Consider the following 18,730-nt stretch of genomic DNA (forward strand, 5'->3'; position numbering starts at 1 on the left):
TGACGTGTGCCAAATCAAAAATGTATGCATGTGTCGGGGCCAATACATCTGCAGAGATACCACATGAGGAAAGCAAGAACTGACATTGGTTGGTTTGTGTTTACTCTTACGTGTTTCTGATGCCAGTGGAGATTGTTGATACTGAGAAGCCGAAGAGAGACTCAGTAGCCTTCTCCTTTTCATTAACACTCATCTATTAAAGAGGTCTCCACTGTAAACCCTCGGCCTACTGCGGTCGGAGCTCTCCGTAGTGAAAGAAAGAACGTAAACATGGGGACTGCACAGAATTTGTCTCCTGTTCAGTAATGATGGGGCTAAACAGCAGGACATCTGGGTGTAACTTCAGTTATACCGAATAAGTACCTGCGTAGCCCACCATCACTTCAAAACCAAACCTTTCTCCTAGATATTACAGTCATGTGCTACTAAACTGCTTTCCCAGTTACGTCGAGGTGGCGACGTAATCGTTGGCAGCAAAGTTGCCAGGAGGGGGTTGCGGTCTTTCACACCAAAGACCAGGGCTCGCATCATAGTCCCATCTGCGGTTAGGTTTTGGTACCAGAGGCACATTGTTAAAGCTTGGGAAAGATTGCAGTTTTAGTTAAATGTAAATAAACACGTTGTACTTGCCAAAATGTTTTCTGTTAACTTCTGTTAACAGAAAACATAATCAGGTCACAATTACGTTTCCTTCAAAACGTATTTGCTGTTGCAAATTAGTTGTAGATATAGTACATCCTTTCTAGGAGACAGGGTCGCCGAGTCAGAGTCAGACAGTTAGTATGATTACAGCAGGACATGGCCCGCTTTACTATACATCTGTCTAGTGTTACAGGGATGCGATCAACGAGTTAAATCCGACTCTATAACTATACTATAACTGTAAATGAAAACCACCTCTGTAGATATCCACAGCGGGACTATTGCTGAAGCCAGCAAGCATGGTGACCAAAACAACGGACATCCCTGCAGAAATCAGGAGGAGGTCATACAGAGGATGCAGAGGAGGAAGGAAGCACCGAGGGAGGGGAGCTGGGTCCAGAAAGCAGACTGATGGAGAAGAGGAGATGTAAGCCGTAACTCCCTTCTGTCGTCACGGGCAACGTGAGATCGCCGGACAATAAGATGGAGAAGCTAGAAACACTTGTGAGGGAGCTGAAGGACACTGAGAGAGGGCAGTGTTGTTTGTTTCCCAGAGACATGGCTGCAGGAAGATACTCCGGATCTCATCACCACCATCGACGGCTTTCAGAGGGTTTTGGACGGACAGGAACAAATCCGAGAGCGGATGGAACAGAGGCGGCCACCCTGGTCACAATACCGTAAAGGAACGTTTCTGCAGCCTGGACATTGAAGTGTTAGCCATGGGAATACTTCCATACCACACACCCAGGGAGTTCTCTCACGCCACCTTGGTCGCTGTTTACATCCCTCCCTCCGCTAACTAGGCAACTGCGTTTGACGTCATCCGCTCTGTTGCCTTGAGACTCCAGACTCTGCACCCCAGTGCTTCTTCATAATCTCCGGGGATTTCAATCACGTCACACTGGACACATTACTTTTTGCACATTTGCATTTGTAATTTTTTCTATTCACTTACTGTGTATTCCTTATAATTACTATTTTATAGTTGTTTTTACTTTTACACTTTCTTCTTATTCTTTCTTTCTCCTAACTGAGTGTTAAGCAGTTGTAACAAAGGAATTTTCTGATTAATATAAAAATAAAATAAATGAATTAAAACAAAAATAAAATTTCCTTCAACTTGTCTACAGAAGAAATGGTTTCAAGACAGTTATGAGACAGGAGTCAATTATACAGTCATTTGATTAAACAGTGTGAACAGCTGAAGTTGAAACAGTCCCACTGCGCTAATGAGCTTACTAGCTCAGAGACATTTTTTCCTTTTTAAAAAGTCATTATTGAGTGAAATGATGTACGATCCTGATGGCAGGGGGGAGTAAACGGAAGACCAAAAATGCACAACTGTGATGGATGATCAATCCAAGATGAACTTCATTTGGGCTGAGGCTCAACATGATGCCAGGGATACAGAACAATGGAGGGAGCTCATTGTGGCCATATGTCCCACTGAGGAAAGTGACTAGAGGAGATGTAAGCACATACTAAAGAAGGACTGGGAGGAGATATGACAGGCAGACAAGATGGAGATGAGGGGATGTTAATTATTGGACACGCACAGATTGGACTCATTTTACAACGGGGCATTTAATTTTCTTCCCATCTTGCTGCCAGCCGAGATATCATTAGCTAGGGTGTCAATATGGAATATTTATTTATTTTCTAGAGGATTTCATGGGGCCTTTTGAACACACGACTTCTATTAACTTCTGTGAGCGGAGCGCTGCTTCCCTGCACTTTTGTCTTTCCGAGCACATCTTTCTGATCACGTCCATGCAGTCGTTTTAATTAACCACGGTTTTTTTTTTAAAGTGCTTTTGATCTTGTGCTGTGAGCATTTTCAGTGGGTCCCGACCAACCCTCATTCAGCCCTGCTACAAAATGTAGCGACTTGATTTTCATATTGACAGCAGTGTAGTTTGTTTTTTGCCCCAGAGACACTGGGGAGATGCTGCGACTGCTGCAGCATCCGTCTGTCTGTCAGCTGCCATATGTGTTTGAGTGGGTGGATACATTTTTTTTTCAAAAATGCACACCAACATACACAAACGAGCAGAAACACAAACAGTGCATGTAGGCCACATTTACAGCAGCCTCAGAGCATACAGTAGGCGCACAAATTAGAGGAACACACACACACATGCCCACACTGATGTTGAGGATCTGGGACACGCTTAGTTGAACCACGAGGACATCAATTCAAACTCCCCATCCCCCTTTTCATTGTAGCAGATTCCTAAAATCTCATCGACCCCAAATCATTCAAAACAATATGTCCCGTGGGGACTACCTGCTTCCGTGTAGCTAAACCCCTGCTCAACTCACCTCATTCTGTTACTTACTGTCTAATGGAAGCCATCCGTCTCTGCAATAACCAGTGTGGGCTGGGAATGAGTAACTCAAAATTCCTGCTAGAGAAAAGACTTAAAGCCTGATCTTTTCTTCAAGCCAAAGAGAGAGGGTGAGAGAAGGAGGTAGCGAGGGAGAGACGAACCTCGGCGTGTTTATATGGAAACCTCCCAGCACTCCAAGTTTTCTGATGCCAAAGCAAATATTTCACAGAGTAGACAAGGGCCTGAGACAATCGCGTTCTATTTCTGTGGCCATGAACAGGCTAGATTATCTTTGCCAAACATGTTTAATATGCATACATATCCTGTTAGATAAAGGTTGAGGGCTTAAAGCAAACTGACCAAACACGTGTCATAGCAAGTGGAATGCTGTTCATATCTGTTCGTATGCCATCTTGTTTACAATATGATATGATATGATGATATGCCTGAAATGCCAAAAATTATACATATTTTTATATGTGTATATATATATTTTATATATTTTATTTTTCTAATAGATATAATGATTTCTTTGGGGAAATTGAGTCATTGCAGCAGAATGAAAAAACAAATAAACGAATCGAGGTGTTGTTTGTTCCAAAAGTATGTTTCACAAATTTTATCCTAATGATATGCTCGACATTCCTCGTCACAGAAACAGAGCAGTACCCTGATCTAACAACACCGTAGGTTTATGCTATGATCCTAGGTTTAATCGTTTACGCGTTGGTTCAGAGAAGAAGGCAGTCAGAGGCACAAATCAGCTGCTGTAGAAAATCCAGAAAGCATCGTTGTAGCAGTTGGGAACAAAACACAACACGGCCCCACGGTTGCAGAATTTATTTGAAATAGGTCACAAATATGAAAGTGAACTGAATTTAACTGCTAAATATTTCATCAGTATTCTACAAAGCATAGTCTTTAGCATTTGCTTGATGTTAGCAGCACTGGAAGTAGAATTTTATGCATACTAATCAGATGTTTCTTCCCGAAATCCTGCTTTTGGAGTTGCTTTGACTTCTCCTCGTTAAGTTTTTATATAGGCCTGCACCTCTGATTTTTGATCATTTGTGTAGTTGCTCGTGTTTTGTACTCATGATTCAACCGGGAGAATTTAATTCCCATCCAAGCAATGGAAGGGCTCGGACTAAAAGATTTGCCTAACATTGTCCATATAGAAACTTGACAGAACTTTTACTTGTGGAACTCCTCCTGCTTCACAACTCGATTGGTCGTATTTTTATACAGAGCTGAAATAGTAACATAGAAGATCTTTGTTACCAGACTAGCAGTGTGAGCTAGCTGTGGTAATTTAAATGAGATAGAAAATCATTGATAAGTGTGTCCAGGACAGTCCAAACACAATACATGGACACTTAACTACAAAGATTGCAGAAAAACGCCACATTATTAACAGCAATTCCTCATCGCATGACGTGTCGAGTTATATTTCCCTCACGAAGGACGATTTATTGTCTTAATTTAATCTCAAAGATTGAAATTGACTGTTACATTTTTTCATGTTTACACAAGTATTCTTTGTATCAAACTTGTTTTTATGCAGAAGTATACATATTCTTATCCTCACCTGTAAACCAGAGACTATATTCATCATCTGATAACTTTGTTTTTATGAGGCTGCACGCTCCATGTGTGGTGTAAGTGTAAACAGACCCAAGTTGTACTCCTCTCCCTTTCTCCCTCTCTTCTAATGAGCACAAAAGGCTGTTTGGGAACAACCTCTTTCCCAACTCTGTGCCACCCGGCTCTGGCTTTGAAGTTCCAAATTTTCCTCACCTCGTTAACCAACTCCCACTTTTTTAATCACCAGTCCGCTTCTGATTTGCCACGGGCGAAAATCCGAACATAAAACAACTCAGTCTGTATCATGTACCGTGAAATATGATAATATATATAAGAGGAACATTTTCTCAGGGGAGAATTGATTTTCCACTTGGTTGCAACTGTGGCATAATCCATCACTTTTGCATCTTGGTGAACTGAGATGAGTAAAGTGTTGGTCAGAAGGTTCTAGTTGCATTAGCTGCACTTTGTATTTTCTGAGGTGGTGTATTTCCTTTCAATTTACAACTTTTAGAAGTGTCGGGGAGACTAAAAACACTTATATCTCACGTAACCTATTGTAAAAAAAGGAGGCGTGTTCAGTCATTTGTTGTTGCAATACCGTCTCTCATATGGGTACATGGGTTTTGGACAAAAGGTGATGATGGATGGACAGCAGATGGGTAACGACACTCTTCTATTGCTGAAGACAGCCTGAGGGGGCAGGTGTTCGTGAGAGACTGGAAAACAAACTATTAAACACTGGGTCGGTCCTTGAAAGATTTACATTTCAAAAGAACGGAAACAGGATTCTATTCCGGGTGACTGATGAGGCTATCAAAAAGCGGAGAGATTGAAAACATCATACAAGGATTTGAAAAATGGGGCTTAATACCAGCCTGAAGTTGTGTGTTTACCCGAGTGTGTATGGATTTATTTGAGACAGATTTAATAGTAAGGTGTCTCACCAAAACAAAGGATGTAAGTGCAACTTTCTAGAGCTTTCATAGGGGTAAAGTGTCTCTTACTCTATCATTGCAACTGTTTTGATCATCTCCAACTGATGGTCTCCAGTGATGTGACCAGAGACCAGTCAAAAGACAGCAAACTGTATAATATTCCATTTCGATAAGGAATAAGTAAACTCAACTGTAACTTGGACAGGAGACGGAACTGCAGTAAAAAATGAAATAATTTCAACTTGTAGCTTTTCCTCTGCTACCACTTAAGACATGTTATGGCCGCGGTCAAAATACTGGGTCTATTTAACAAAACTAGAGCTGCAAACGACGGGAACTTTGCAGAGGTTACGTTTGACATCTTAGTGAACTAACTTTTTAATTTCAAAACTCTGACAGGAAACAAAATTGCACGTATAAAAATGCCACATAAAATAGACAAACCGCGTTTAAGTACGGATGTGAAGTGCAACATTGGCAACATTAGTACGACACTGTGGTTTTCAAAAGACATAAATATCTTACATCGTGCTGCAAGAGCTTCGTAAAAAAACTGGGTCTTGAAACCGGGATATGATATTGAGTCCAGTCATGGCCCTACCACACAGGTGTTCTCACCTACTTTGCCTGATTACACCTGTTCTGAGGAGGGCATGGGTGTGTACAACTGTTCGACTGACATTTCCGTCACCCCACTGTTAGATTTGCTGTACCTGTTAAGCGTTCAACATTTTTTACTAGGAGGCGGTCAGACTGGATTTTCTCAGGCAAAATGTACTCCCGTGATTTAGCTAACAGCAAAGAGGACAGGAAATGACTTTGGGGGACCTAGCGTGGCCGGGAGGCTAGAAACAGCAGTCTGTAAGTTGTAAATTACACATCATACTAACCGTTAAATATCTGTCACTGTCCCTGCACTGACTACAGCCAAGGGGTATCATTCTGCAATGCTGTAATAAGAATACAAAACAAACAATGTATGTCAAAATGGCTGGACAGAGAAGAGCCTCATGGGGTAAATTCTCATCCAGAAGCAAATGCATCTCACCCCCAATCTTCCTAGAAAATTAACGGAGAGCGAAATCCTTACTGCACCTTCTTTTTCGCCTTTGTGTTTATCAGCCACCACCTACATTATTTATGAGTGTTTGTCACTGTGTCAGAGAGATTCATGACATTGTCACCTGAATACCATTTGGCTTGGAAAAAAAAAAAACCCCACCCCATATATTATCCTGTCTTGATAATATAACCCATCGAACCCCTTTTGAGTTTCCTGGATCCTTGACCTTTACTCAGTAATGCCTTAAAACTCTAAATTATATTTACTACAGTGCAGAATAATGTGTTTAGCATCTTCCAAAGTATTACACCACTGACAAAAATTTGCAGGGCTTTTTCCATTAAGTATAGCATTGAATTAAAACCTGCACGCGTAATCCTTAGCCCTGTAAAGATCACCAAAAAGACTTGTGTATAATATTCCCATTCTTTCACGGGACTGCACCTTTAGGCCTTCGTCCTCTTTATTAAGCATTAGAGTTTGGTGACCTCGCATACCGGCCTTGCTCTTCCCAATCTCAACCTGAACAGAGGTCTAATCGGCCAGAATAAATGAAAACACCTGTGCAGGTCGGCGGATGCTTTAAATGGGTCACGCTCGGTGACACAGGTGGTGCTTGTTCAGCTAATTGCCGGCTCAGACTGGAAATGCACGAGTGAAGACAGGGAAACAACAGCAAGTTACTGTTTTTGTGTTTGTTTGGTTTTTTATTTTTTTATTTTTTTATTTTTTTATTTGCTATTCTGTCCACAGACACTTAAAGTACAAAACAAGAAACATTTCATTTGACCCTCAGCCTGCAGACGGAGCCTGTCAGCTCGCTGACACTGCCGGTCCAGTGCTACTGTCTCCTTCTGTGCCTCCTGCTCTCCTCTCTCTCTGATACTGTATTTTTATCGTGACTCCTCATCTCTTTTGTCCCGTTGAAGCTCACTGCCCTGCACGGAGTGCCTTTCTCTCCTCTACTTCCACAGGAAAGCGTCTGGACCGGTCACTTAATCTTATAATGATTGTTTGGGTAGTTCTCGCTCATTGGATAGCGTAGAAGCTCACAGCATTACACGTACGTGGTGCTGATAGTACCACAGAGAGGTCCAATTTGATTGTGTTCAGGCCGGCTTAGCTTCGAGCCAATTTATCTCCTGCTACACAGCCGCAAGAACAGAAGGGAAAATATTGATCAGTGCTTTCTTAACACCAGTGTACGAGACAGCTGGTAGACGTTCAGTCAAACGTAAATCTGGCAGTAGCATCAAGAACTTTGGAAGAGGTTAAAAGTCTGCCTGAAACATTTCTACTGTGTTTATTTTGTGTTAACAAGAGACTACACAAGTGGATAAGAGCTGTAAACAAGCTCAAACAGACGTTAGGATTTGTATACTATTATATTTAGTGCACTAATCTCTCTGTCCTTATTCCAAATTCAGCATTTTCTGATTAAGACAGATATGGTTGGATATGCCGATATCGTTCGAGTTTTAGGCGCTTTCTTTGGGCGTGTATACAGCACATCCCGAATATGCGTCTCGGCCGGGGTTTTTTACGCCAGTCTTTGCGACAAACAGCCTCGTGCCTGTTTACGGCCAGCTCCGTGCGTTGTACACAAACCAACTCAACAACAGCTCGCAGGGCTGAGATAGAGATGTGTTTAAACATTATGAAAGACTTGGATGTCAACATTTTGGATACGAGCAAATATCGCAGCACCGACCTTTTGGGTAAAGTGGTTAAAGTAATGAAGGAGGGAGGCATTTTAACTTTAATCGGAGTATGCGCTGCTGCATGTAAACAAGAATATTAGTGGAATATCCATTTTCCATTAGACATGTAAACAGCTTAGTAGGAATATTGTCTTTTCGGAATGAGGGCAAACACCAGAGTATTTTGTGCATGTAACGTAGTGCATGATCCCACACACGATCCGCATGTGTGGACTCCATGTGAATGGAGACAAAGATCTGAAGCCATTAATTCCAAGGGCAGCTTTTATTCTGCTGTAAACCACGGAGAAAGACGCACAGATAGCTAGACTGAGAGAGGAAGGAGGGAGTATTCCCTGAGCAGGGGAGAGATATCAAATGAAATCCCGCTCCCACTCCTTTCCTTACCGCCTCCTAATCTCTCCCTCAAGGAGAAAGAAGACAGAGGGAAAGAAAGGGTTGCCGAGGTCACTTTCCTTCTCTCTCTCCGTCTCTCTCACTCCTCCTCACACTCTTTCGCACACACACAATCAAGCGAAGACACATAAATGTATATTCTCAGAGGGCAGAAAATAGACATCACTTCTGCTGGTGATGGGAGCCCTGCTTAATTTTTAACTGCAGTGGTATTGTGACTGCTATATATACACACACACACACACACACACACACACAAGCACTCTAAAGATAACCATGAAGATACTCGTGAGGATTGCTTTATACAGAGCAACATGAAGCCGTTAAAGCACAAGTCGTGTCTGTCAAATCAAAAGTGACACCTTGGGAAAAAATGACACTTGGAAAAAAACTAGAGTCAGAAAAACACCATGAAGATTTATGCTGGGAGACCTAGTTAAAGTCATGATCAGCTATACAGTATCAGTATGTATCATGAGCACAGTACGGTGTCGTACTGTTACCGATCAAATGTGATAAAACTCTTCATGCGCGTATACAGGCAGCCACCGGCCGTTGGTCTCAGGTGAACATTTTGTTGCTATAGCAACCACTGCTGACACAGTTCCACTGCAGCTTAGCTGACATTGTTTCATCCACCATTTTGTCAAAATGTGGACACGCAGCTTTTATCTACTCCACAACTGTATGTATCTGTAGGTACTTTTTTGTAGCGGTTTTGTGGTATATTTTTTGGGGGGGGATTTTAATCGGGATTTAGTTGTTTTGCGATCGGCTTTCTGCCAACCAAGCTAGCCAGCTAGCCCCTGTACTTGCAGAGAACATGATGGAAATATGGCATTTCTGTTTGCTTCGTGTATTAATTTGAGGACCTTTACGGTCTTCTAAAACACTCCACACAGATGTTTTCAATATTTTTTTTATATCGCCGTTTTTCTTCTCTTCACTGGAGAGGAAGCTTGAGTGACATGCCTCATGTATGTCGGGATTTTAATAGCTGAGTCTGTTACCATTTTGCTTTTATCAATACACCAACTTTTCCACCAAGCATAAAAAATATTTTGACTTTTTTTTATGCAGAACTTGAAAATGTGTGTAAAAACACCCCCCACCTCCTGTTAAATGACTGCTGGCCTAATTATTGTAATTTGCTCTTTTGATTTTTACTCTTTAGGATTATATATCTAATGTTTATTTCTTTAGCCATTCTAACAGCATGGTTGTAGGGATGGCATTGTCGGTCTGTCGGTCCACCTCTTTGGTTCAGACTAAAATATCTCAACAACTATTTCGTTTGCACAGACATTCGTGTTCCACAGAGGATGAAACCTACTGACTTTGGTGATCCCTCGAGTTTTCTTCTAGCACCATGAAGTTGACATCTTTTTTTTTTTCTTTGTAATGAAATATCTCAACAACTATTGGATGGATTGCCATGAAATTTGCTAGATACCCATAGTGCCAAGACAACAAATCCCTTTTGTTTTGTTTTTTTGGTTATCCCCTGACTTTCTAATGCTACCAGATGGTCAGTTTTTTTTTACTTATCCAGTGAAATATCTGATATTCGTGGTCCCCAGAGTATGGATCCTACTGACTTTGGTGATTGCCAGGCTGATGTAATTGATGGATTGCCATGACGTTTGGTACACATATCCATATTACCCTCCTAATAAATAATAAAAACTTTCATGATCCCCTTACTTTTCATCTAGCACCATCAAGTCAAATTTTTAGTTTGACCAATACTTTGGTTTTTGACCAAATATCTCATAATCGTAAAACTGTAATCATAACGGAATTATCACAGACACCTGTTCTTGATTAAGCTAGGAACCTGTGTCTCAACGCTCTTAACCCAATTCTCTTATTTTTAAGCATTATCCCAAATAATAGCAAATCTGAAACACTCACTCTTTAAAACAAATGCCATCAAAGTGTCTCTTTTTGCAACATTTCTTGACAATCTGAAGGGTGAAAAAATGGATTGGTAGAGGTAGAGGAATTAAACACACGGGGCAGATAGAGATAAGATAAAAAACATAAAAAGGGAGCAAGAGCAAACACAAGTTGAGAGGGAGAGGTAGAAAGGTCTGCAGTGTCTCCATCTATCTTACTGTCAGGATAAATATAGCTCAGTACTGTTGGAATATAAACATGAGTACATATGCACACACCACACACATTAACCAGCTCGAGGAAACACACACACACAGGCAGTACAATCATAGCGCAGAGGAAGTTCAACTACAAAGCACAAGAGCAAAGGTGAAAGGTCGACACAAGGCGATTGCAGATGTTGGACCCAAAATGTAAAACTACATGCATGGGCACTCACATACATATTTTGAAGGTCTGAGTAAAAATTTTGTATTGCAGCTGTTGTTTCTTTTTTAGAACATATTAATGTTGAAAAAAAAAAACAGTTTACACTTCTCCTGTGGAGCTTAACGAGTGTAATAAATCTCACAGTGCTCCAACCATACCCTAATTCTTTCTATGTCTGAAGAAAAATACAGCCTCCAGTCCCTCGTCCCTCACCTCAGCTGCAGGGATATCCAAATCAGCCAGTCTGAACCATATCAAGAGAGCAAACAGAGATGGAGAGAGTGAAAAGACTGCTCTTCCAGGATCATTTTGTTTCCAAAGCTTCCCAAATTACCAGCTTCTTGAAATAGGCTTGAACTGCTCTCTGGTGAGATGAAATCGGTGTATTTAGGTTCACTGTGGGACAAAGGGGGAAGTTTCAGTGACAATTTTAGGTGACACAGACACCCTTATATACACACACATTGTTATACTTGGCAAGACAAAGGCACACATGTACGCACATAGACAAACAGGCTAGGAGCTACTGCTTTGTCCCTTTGTGTGTTACTGGATTATTGCGAATTACCATGTGAAATGAAATTACTGGTTTTGCTTTTAATTGCAGCTAAAAATATTATGTATGAAAAAAAAAAACAAGTTTGGAGAGACTGTTTTTTATTCCTCAGCAAACCCAACAGCAGGGGAAGCACAGCCGACTTGAGCCTCCTCATAAAACTCTGGGTTAAGGCTATGGGCGTTTTCAAACCTACAATTTATTTGATCTCGTCCAAATAAGTGAATGAGTTTGTGAACTTGTTGGATTTTCCCCTTGTTTCGGTTTCTTCCCCTCAGAAAAAAAGTCAGGTGAGCCAAAATGCACAATGCAGAAGGCACTAAAGAAGATCCTATCTGCCCAAATATTCAGAAGCCGATGTGCTTTGTTGCTAGTCCAGGTCAGACTTTGATCCGCCTACCTGCACAATTTGTTTGTGACCAGACAGAGACCACTTCCTCTAAAAGGGTCTCAATTTAGTCAGGTAAAATTTCTGTTAACACATCTGCCGAAAGTAGTCACACCAATGGGGACAACAAATATGAATCTGATTCAACTGGACACACTCCCTGAGGTGATGTTTTGAAGCCTGGGGTTGGAGTTGTCACCAACTGTCATCTTGTCAATTGTCCACAGTAAAAAAAAAAATTGGGTAAATGGGCTGGACAGTAATAGACTGACACATCTATAAATCCAGCAAATCTGCCTCCACTTCTCAAAGAAAATATTTAGTGACTTGGTAATTCAGTAGAAAAGACAGAAGGTTCCCCCTTAACTTCAAGTGCAGCCAGAGTTTCCCTTGGAGCGGCATCTAGTGGCCATTAGGGGACCCACAGCTTGGCACACTTCTGCTTAACAGCCCACTTAAATGGGTCTTTTAGGACTTTCTTAAGAAGGCTATAGTCAGACCAGGACATGGGCACTGGGTCACTCCACTGCAAATTCACAGAAAAAGACAGTAAATCCAAATGGAGAGAGCACAACGTGGTTTGGCCTGAAGGGTGCTAATTTAAAAACACACTTTGTTCAGGCAGCAGAGAGGAGTCTAAAACAAATGGCTGGCTGGCTGACTCAAGGCAGACAAAGCGCTTTGAGGCAGTTCAGATGTTTATAAAAGATGTACATGAAAGAAAGGGGAAGTGGGTTGTGAGACACCTCAAAATCTTATATCCTTGCATTGATGTAAATATAGAGGTAATAAAAATACATGTTACAAATTAAGGTTGGGTGTGATGCATAACACGTTACACGGATCCCTGATGTACTTGCCAATGCCGTCATAGAAAGTGTAGAAGACGGGGACACAATGTACCTGCTTTAGCCGCGATAACGCAAACTGAAACACAGATTTTACATGTGCAAGGAAAGGGCAGTTTTTACAATTTAAATTATAGAGTCCGAGCAGCCAAGGAGAACACAGATGAAGTCATACTGCTTTCCAAAAACAGGCAGTAGCAGAAGGCACTCAAATGGGAGAAGGATAAGCCATGGTCTGTGAAAACTTGGCTGTTTTTTAGGCAACCCTCTGTGCGGGCTTGGAGCACAGCCTTGCTCATGCATGTGCTTCCCGATTTGAATGACATTTGTCCTGCAATATTTTGTACTATCAAAAATACTTTTAATTGTCTGCCATGGATTCAGGCAATCTGGCACTGATGTAATGTGACTTCAACTATCCAAGAGTGCAGAGGAACACGTGAAAAAGGTGAAAAAATAAGTGAATTATGAAGAAATTCAATGTACCTTACATACAGAGGGGTTTTGCTGAACATGCATGCTTTTTTTTCACACTGGAGAGTGAAACATTCAAACAGTTTCTACCCAGTGCCACCACAGCATTTTACTGTTTGGTTAAGGGACAACTCTAATGATGCTGGCGGGATTTAAGTTCCTAGCTGAAGGAGGACAGAGCTTTACTGATTTCCTCAACCAATACCGCCCCCCGGTTGATATACAACCACAGAAGTGTATTCTGGATGGCTCTCTGTTTGTCAATGAGCGTGCTGTAAAGACATGATCATGTGGTTTAAGCAAGAGGAACCACAAACGGGAAACTGGGAGAACAAGGAATTCAGGGAGCTGGTCACCTCAGTGGGATTCCCCCTGCTCTTCAAAGGACCATAACTGCATGTACGTGCACACACACACTCCTTCTTTATTTCTCTCTTCAATGGATGGAATAAAGCCATGTTTGTTTCCTGCTTCTTATTTTAGCTTCCGAGCCGAGTGCACACTCGGCCTTCATTTCTCTAACCTGTCTCTGCTTTATGCCTCGGCTCTCTCTCCTCTCCTGCTCCTCTCCCTCACCACTGTGGCCATAAACCCATGACAACGTCACGTCGTTCCTCTCTCATTCAACCTTCGTACTGGACTACTGACCTGGGAAACGCATGGGTTGGCTGTCAACCTGCCAGTGTTGGAAAAGCCAATTTGAATTTACACTTTGCAAGCTCATAAAAAATGAGGACACTTCCTACAGCTGGGAGGGCTGGACACAGTGCTGAGTGCCTTTGCTGGACCCTTTACACTCGATGGAGAGAAGAGGTGAAGGGACCAGGGACAAGTCAAAGGAGGTTGAATCTCAAAACAAGAGGGACAGCAATAAAAATATTTAAATAAAAAAGGATGAGGACTTTAAATATCCCCCTTTCAATTATAGCCAAAAATAGCATATACTTAATACAAGCTCATAGTGAGACTACATCATCAAATTTTAATCAAGCAGTGCAGCTAGAAATAATTGATTACTCAATTAGCTTATAAAATGACAAACAATGACAGCTCCCCATAGCCCAGGATAATATCTTCCAATTATTTTGCGCAGTGGTGGGAAAAGGGCATTTAGGTATTTAATTTACAATAAAATGAAATGAGACACCACAAGCAAGTCTTAAAAAGTTTGAGAGCTGTGATGAGCAAATGTTCAGCATTTTACTTAATGGAGAATTTAAACGATAAACTCACTAACTTAAACAGTCTTAAAGAAATAGTTCAACATTTTGGGAGAGATGGTTATTTGTTTTCGGTCCAAACGTTATATGAGAACATTTATACCACTCTCATGCCTGTACAGAACTAGAGCCAGAAGGCAATTAGCTTAGCTTAGCATAAAGACTAAAAGTAGGGGAGAACAGCTAGCCTGGCTCTGTCCAAAGTACAAAAATAGGCCTACCAACACTTCTAAAACTCACAAAGTAACACACACTGTATATTTTCTTTAATCAATAGATAAAGAGAAAGTAAAAAGGACAATATTTGATTTTAGGGGGAGTTACAACGGTTGATACATCCACCCAGCACATTATGGCTTTAGCTCTGGTTGCCAGATATTGTTGGTGAGTACAAGCTTAAGTACAGGCCTCTGTAAAGGCGTCGCAACCTCGGTGTGAGGTCCCTGCATATGAATGGTATTGATCTTCTCATCGAAGTCTCAGAGAGAAAGCAAATATGATTATTTCTCAAAATGTTGAACTGTTGCTTCAAGTGACAGTAAACCACAACATGCTGAGCAACAAAATCATACAGAATCACAGAAAGGATGAAAAGTATGATGTATGCAGAAAGCCTTCAATGTGCATCTGTGACTCATGATGAACTGTTGTGAGGCCCAAAAAACGGTCTTATCTTACCGGGGCACAGAAATGTGACGCATGCATCCATCATTTATACCCCCTCGTGCTTTTTACGGTCAATGGGGGGCTCAACCGTTCCCCAGCTCAAATTTCGCAAGAGGCGGGGGACTACGTGGACGGGTTGCCAGTCTTTCGCAAAGCTGACAGCGTTTCCCAAAACCAATCAAAAACAAGTCAGCGGTTTCCAGTAACCTGGACGTAGCACAGGGTGTAACGGATTAGCATACCATTAAAGAACCTGCGCAGTATGTTTATTAGAAAATCACCTTGAGGGAAGTGCCCTTCAAATCAAGCCATCCCCTTCCTCTTCACAATGTTGATGTGAGAAAACCACCCTTTATAGTCTGTTACTATCACACACTGTGAGTGATGTGGGGGGGGAGAAACAAAGTCGAAAAAAGTTTAATCCGCTCGCCTCTCAATCTCCATCAATGAGTGACATTTAAACAACTGTCAAGAGGTTGAGAGAGCAGATGGCCAGAGACATACAGTACAGATGGCTGTGTGCGAAAGAGGGACACAGAGATTGAGCAAATCGGAAAGAGGCAAGAGAAAAACCCGAAAAGCAAAGATGAAGAAAGTGTTAAACAAACAAATTATGCAAAAAAAAAAGAGAACAAATTCAATGAGAGAGCAAATGGGCAGCTGCAGCCTCACCAGCCTACTCAATTTTCCCGTAATCATCAAGATTATAATGTAATGTACGCGAATGTCACCAGCACACATGCTGACATGCCTCCATATGTTAACATGCAAAATATGGCCTGAGAGGGGTTTTTTTTTTTCTTTGATGACCAGAGAATAGCTGCAGAATCAAGGTCAATAATCACATCTCTGTCTCTTCATCTCACCACGTACCAGCATGCATCGTCTTACATCTCGCCTCTCTATTATTCTCTCAAAATTGATTTCCTTTCCTGTCCCCCTGCTTTGTCTGCCAGGAGGAGACGCTGTCACTTGAGTTGCCATGATATTAAGAAATCCCTGAGCAAAAAAGAAAGAGGGGGAGAGAAATGTACAGCTTGTGCAGGTGAGATAAAAATGAACAAGGGGATATATTTTGATGAACAGCTCCACATTAACACCCAGTATGTTTGTGTGATTGTTGTGGGAAGCTGAAATAAATAGCCTGGGTGTTGTATTGTGGCTGCCTGTGAGCTGCCATTAGTTTTATTGCTTTCCGTCTCCTAATTGCCAGTATGCACTACCACTCTTTGTTCTTTGTTATTCTCTCACTATGCACTTTGTTACAGTTTCTTTCATTGCCTCTCTCTAATACAACCCACGGTATAAATGCCAGAACAAACAGTTCAGGGAGTATGAATAAAAGACCCAGTTCTTCCGGTGTAGGCCAACTGTGTTCCAATACCCAAAGCTAAACCACAAAATCACCATTAACAAAATCCCACCATAATCACATTTTAATATCCCTCCCTCAGAACATGACAAATACATTACCGCTAAATTTATCCAGACCATGGATGTGTTACACGAACCTAAAATAAATAGCCCTCTTCCTCTGTTGGGCTGCGGGCGAGTTCCCACACTCCAGGCTATCACGCGGAGACTCTACTGAGCTCGGAGTGTTTCTTTCCCATCCTGATAATGCACAAGTAAGTTCTGATAGTTGCCTGCAGTTACACACCGTCAGTGCACCTCATGCGCAGTGTTCCCATGAATCACATCTGGGAACAAAGCTTGGAAACACTGACACAATTCTGTGTGTATATGGATGCCATAAATGACCACCTTACTGTGGCGCTGCTAATTTGAGGCACACAATATAATCAGACTGTTCATCTAAGACACAGCATTTATATGTCACTGTCACCTAGGGCTGCAGCTGCTTTTATTATCATTTAATTTGCCATTTTTTTCCCCACCAACTGTCTAGTCGATAATATGTCGGAAAATAATTGAAAAGTTCCCAGAGCCTAAAGTGATATCCTTAAGGTGCCTGTTTTGTGCGACCAACGGTCCAATACCCCAAGATATTTAGATTACAAAGCAGCAAACCCTCACATCTGAGAAACTGGAAGCAGAGGTATGGCATTTTTGCTGATGAATGACTTGAATGATTAATTATCAGACTTGTTGTTGATAACTTTTAAGCGTCTGGTATTTTTAGCACTACTGGCACCACAAAGCCAGCATTCGTTTCGGTTCGCCTGTATTAAAGAGTTGAGTCTCTAACAGGGACAACATCTTTTATAAATATCCACTTCCAGGTAGATAAAGACAACTGTCTCACTGGACAGCTGCAAACAAATGACATTTCTCCAGCACTTGCATTATGACCAACAGTATAAAATGAACCCTGGGGAAAGGCAACAATAAGCATGAACAACTAAGACTTGGAGGACACACTTGAAACTGTTGCAAATGTCACACGGCAGAGTCTGCCAGACTTCACAATAAAAATCAGGGCTTTCAACACGAAAAGACTCACTAACTATTTGCTACCTGGTGCACTGCATTTACTTTACTATGCCCCTCAAACATTCCCACATTGGAATTGAAAAATGCGGTATCCGGAGGATGTACACTAACTCTTACTAAAAATCCCTCAATGTACAAATACATTGTTGCCTATGATAGATATGTAAGTCTACCTCTCACAATACTTTTCAGTTTTTTGGAATATTAAATAATTGAACAAGGTGGTGATTTCAGACAGTGTCTTTCTGTCAGTCAGTCAGTCAGTCAGTCAGTCCCTTACATGAACAGTAAAACCACCTGAGGTGAAGGCTCAACACCATCTCTTAAACCCTCCTAATTCATCTTCGTTGAGTGGCAGATGACATGACAGCTAGTGTTCATTTTCCATGTTTGCTATCTCTTGTCCATTCCTCTTGACCTTTTCTAAGAACCAGTGGTCAAGAATAGCCACAGTAAGAACTGAAAAGGAGAGAATAAGACAGAGAGTGTGAATGTGACTGGAGGCACAGTTTGTTTGTATTTATGTGTATGACAGAGATGGGGGGGGGGCTGCTGCATGATGGTGCTGGCCACACGTGTCACATCAGGAGACATGATTATCCACCAGGATTACATTTTAATCAATCTAAAGCACTAGTCCCTCTCTGCCACTGGGCTAATCCCATCAAAGGAGGGCTCTTTTTGCCTGTCAGCTTATCCTCTTCCCATTCACCACCATGTTAAACACCTCACAAAGCTGTATGTCAAGAGTCAACCGGGCTTCGGTGTGGAGACGTCGGGGCCCCCACTCAGCAGCACTGTATCCAGACCACAACAGTTCATTCAATTTCAAGATGCTGCACAAAGGATTTTGCCACAGACAAGGAAAACGGTTTTAATGTTAACAGTGCAAACACAGGAAAAATGGCATTTAAGCTTGGCCGTTATTGCTGGCTCCTGTAGTGATTAGCAACGTACTTTAAATTCATAAAAGGGCAGTTTAACTAAAGGGAAGAATTGTTTATTGCATTGCTAAAACCATTAGTTGACTGATCAATTAGTCCATTAACAAAAAAAACCTAATCAACGATACTAATCAATTAATCATTTAAGTCTTTCATCATGCAAACATACCAAACA

The 18,730-nt window shown here is 41.5% G+C and overlaps 1 protein-coding gene across 4 annotated transcripts in view; it reads right to left on the bottom strand.

Annotated features, from left to right (window-relative positions):
- Positions 1-18,730, bottom strand: part of kank4 (KN motif and ankyrin repeat domains 4) — an 81,911-nt gene that overhangs the window by 44,143 nt on the left and 19,038 nt on the right. Inside the window, exon 1 of one of the 4 annotated variants that reach the window (XM_040128403.1) lies at positions 2,985-3,078. The exons of the other annotated variants lie outside the window; for them this stretch is intronic. The gene's annotated coding sequence lies outside the window, so the exon portion shown is untranslated. Of the gene's footprint in view, positions 1-2,984; positions 3,079-18,730 lie in introns of those variants that run through there. 4 annotated transcript variants of the gene reach the window in all.

The sequence above is a fragment of the Xiphias gladius genome, chromosome 6 (assembly GCF_016859285.1).
Source record: "Xiphias gladius isolate SHS-SW01 ecotype Sanya breed wild chromosome 6, ASM1685928v1, whole genome shotgun sequence".
Classification (NCBI taxonomy): domain Eukaryota; kingdom Metazoa; phylum Chordata; class Actinopteri; order Istiophoriformes; family Xiphiidae; genus Xiphias; species Xiphias gladius.